The 3168-nt window shown below is 45.8% G+C and overlaps 1 long non-coding RNA gene across 1 annotated transcript; it reads left to right on the top strand.

Moving 5' to 3' along the window:
- The first annotated feature begins 665 nt into the window (after window positions 1–665).
- On the top strand, window positions 666–2468 carry LOC109301465. The gene is made up of 2 exons (XR_002098540.1): window positions 666–1483; window positions 2215–2468. It is a non-coding gene; the product is annotated as an uncharacterized LOC109301465 (long non-coding RNA).
- The last annotated feature ends 700 nt before the right edge of the window (window positions 2469–3168 follow it).

Genomic DNA, 3168 nt, shown 5'->3' on the forward strand with positions numbered 1-3168 from the left:
CTCTAGTGCCACCCAGCTTCTAGCCTAAGACATTTCCACCCCATCTCTAATCTAAAACGTCCTCGGCTGCAGCTTGAGGCCATTGCTCCTAGTCCTGTCCACCGTGACCACAGAGGAGAGTCTATCTCCATCCTCCTTATAATCATCTTCAAGTTTTTGAAGACGGTTATCAGATTCTCCCTTAGGCTTCTCTTTTCCAAACAAAATAATCCTAATTTGTTAAGCCTGTCCTCATAAATCATATTTTGAAGGCCTCTAATCATTTTGGTCACTCTCAGCTAGACCCATTCTAATTTGTCCACATCTTTTTTGAAGGGAGGGGAACAAAACTAGATGCAGTACTCTTGGGGAGGCCTCACCAGTGCTGAATAGAGGGAGAATCACTTCTCTTGATTTGCTATTGGCCCTTTTTGCAACAAGAGCACACTATTGGCTTATATTCAGCTTGTGGTCCACTATGATCCCTAGGTCCCTTTCTGCACTGCACACACCTCAGCCAGCCCTCCCCCGGGGTATTGGTGTAGGCAATTGTTCCATCCCTGGTGCAGGACCTTGCACTTCATTTGAAATGTCATCCAGTTAATTGCAGCCTGTTTCTCCAGTTTGTCAAAGTCATTCTGGATCCTAGCGCTTGCCTACCTCTACCCAGCTTGAAGCTAAGATACGTATTTCAGGGGCAGGATGGAGGTATCCAAAAGTCAAAGGATGCAGACAAACCCTTGCCTATTTCAAAATTTCCCTTAACCAAAAGGGATTTGGTTAAGGTGTCAGGCAGAAGGCAGGGCAGGGTGGCATCTTGGAGTCTACCTGGTTTAGAGGCATGAGTTTTTGTAGGCGACAACCTACTTTGCTATGATCCAATGAAGTAGGTCATTGCCTAAAAATGCTCAGGTCTCCCTCAACCAGTCGGTCTCTAAGGTGTCCTTCCTTTTGTCTGACTTCAGACTAACATGGTTAACTACCTCTCCACCAAGGTGCCAGAAAATACCAGTGAATGTTACAAGCAGAAAAGGGTACGAGACCATTGACTACTGGCTGACTGCACTGACAACTCGGCGTTAAAAATATAAATGAGCCTCATTTGCTATCCAGAGAGAAGAGGTTCATTTCCAACCCTATGCTGCGATGGCCATAAGGTTCAGGGTAGTTTATTTCATTGACATGAGTTTCCCAGCAACATTCGCTGAGTGTGATCACAATACCGACCCACTGTGACATCATGGGACCCAGGGCTTTAAGTAGCAGGAAACCTCCACAGGCCTCTTCACAAGCTCAGGCACCATCCGAGCAGACAGGTTTGCTTGGCCTGACCAAGCCATAAAATTGCTTCTCCTGGGGTCCTGAAGCCACCAAAGAGAAGCAGTGATGGCGAGATGTGGAAGACAGCACCTCCGCCACTCCAGAAGCTATGGGCCCTCGAAGAGGAGACAGAGGAGGAGAAGAAGATGCAGCTGGAAAAGGGCACCACTAAAGAAGAAGAGGGGTAAAGTCAAGAACCATTTTCATACTTCTTCCTTTGCAGTGATTTAGCATGAAAGAGAGGGTGCAAAGGCATGGGGAGGTGAATTTGATTGTAAGAAGCTAGCAGTGAACACGGCAGGTCAGAGGCTATTTTGTCTTTGGATTTGGTAGGTTTCTATCTGCATCTTTCATTCCTTGCACTAGCTGGCATTGTCTTTAATGCAACACTGGTACTGTTTAGGGTCCTTGCGCATTTGTACAAGGGATAGCCCAGTTGGGGTAGACAAAGGATTGAGGGAAAAGTGATGATCCTTTCCGTATTAGAGAGGGAGAACTAAATAGCAAGGAAAACACGTGACTTGCCCAAGATCATACAAGACGTCTGTAACCGTTCTAGGATCAGGTCCCAGGTTTCCACAGTTTTGGTCCAGTGTCTTAAACCATGTCTATACCACTTCCCCACATTCAAGGTCCAGCCCTGAGGAAATAAACCCGGCCCATTCACTCCTTAATTAGGAAGTGCCCCTCTTCTTCCCCCTGCATGGAGCACACCTGAGTGCCCCCAGGGTCACCCTCTGATTTTTAGGGGAGAGTGTGATGTTTCCACATGTCTTAGCAGGGCTATTTCCTCCGTGCCAGATCCAGAGGTGGTACAGGATGACCTAGACCATCTTAAAATAAATAACAATCAACACTGACACTTGTTTTGTCTTATAGGTTTACAGATGGTGATAGTCTCTCCTGTCTTTACAGGTTATGTTCGTGTTATGACCACCTATTACTACTGGCCGAACTGATACATGTTACCTGCCCTCCAGCCTGTCTTCCAAAGTTCATCTCATTGGCAGCCCATTAGCCATCAAGTCATCCACTTCTTGAGAAAGGCAACCATGACCATCACTTAAGACACCAAAAAAACCACCCAGCCTAGTGACTTCCCCAAGACCCAGGAAGACTCCTATCATAGGAGAAAATGCATCAACCTGTCAGTAAACTTGTAAAAGGCAGCTCTCGTGTGGCTTATATTTAATTTTTACATGTTTTCCCCTGCGAGGTCTGTGTGGATGTGTGCGTACAACTACACCTGCTCCCCTATAGAAGGGTTGGGAATGATTTCCAACAAAGCAGTTGTGGTCCAGCCACAAAACCTCTTAGTGAAACAGCAATGTGAGGGGAAACAAGAAGTTCTTGCTTCGCAAATGGAGGCCTCTGTGCTGATTTACACCTTAGGAAAAAAACATCTTAGGATCAAACTCCCCTTTCCTTTATGGCACCATCATTGATACCATTGACAGCCAAATAAACACGTGCTTCAAACAGGAGGGAGAGAAAAAAAATTAGTTGTCACCTACTTGGGGCTGGGCCTGCCGACCTCATGAGATCCCTTCCAGCCCTAATGTCTATGAAACTAGGAACTTTAAAGAGTCCTCATTGAATTCAGAAGGTTTCCTCCCCTGGACCCACTATTCATACCACCTGCTTCAGCTTTGCACCCTTTTATTGGAGGGTAAGAAGCCAGAAGGTTTATTAAGCAATCCAGGGCATGGTTCACACTTGTCTTTTGATTTCTGGCTAAACTGCAAAAACACAGCCAAAATTATCCCTGATGTAACTTTATTGGCTTAGCAGGCATACGGCAAGAGACAAATCTGACCCATATGGTGTATCCCATTACCCACATATTAAATGAAACCATATGAATAGCAG

The sequence above is a fragment of the Gavialis gangeticus genome, unplaced genomic scaffold, assembly GCF_001723915.1.
Source record: "Gavialis gangeticus isolate Ggan-Ray unplaced genomic scaffold, GavGan_comp1, whole genome shotgun sequence".
Lineage (NCBI taxonomy): Eukaryota > Metazoa > Chordata > Crocodylia > Gavialidae > Gavialis > Gavialis gangeticus.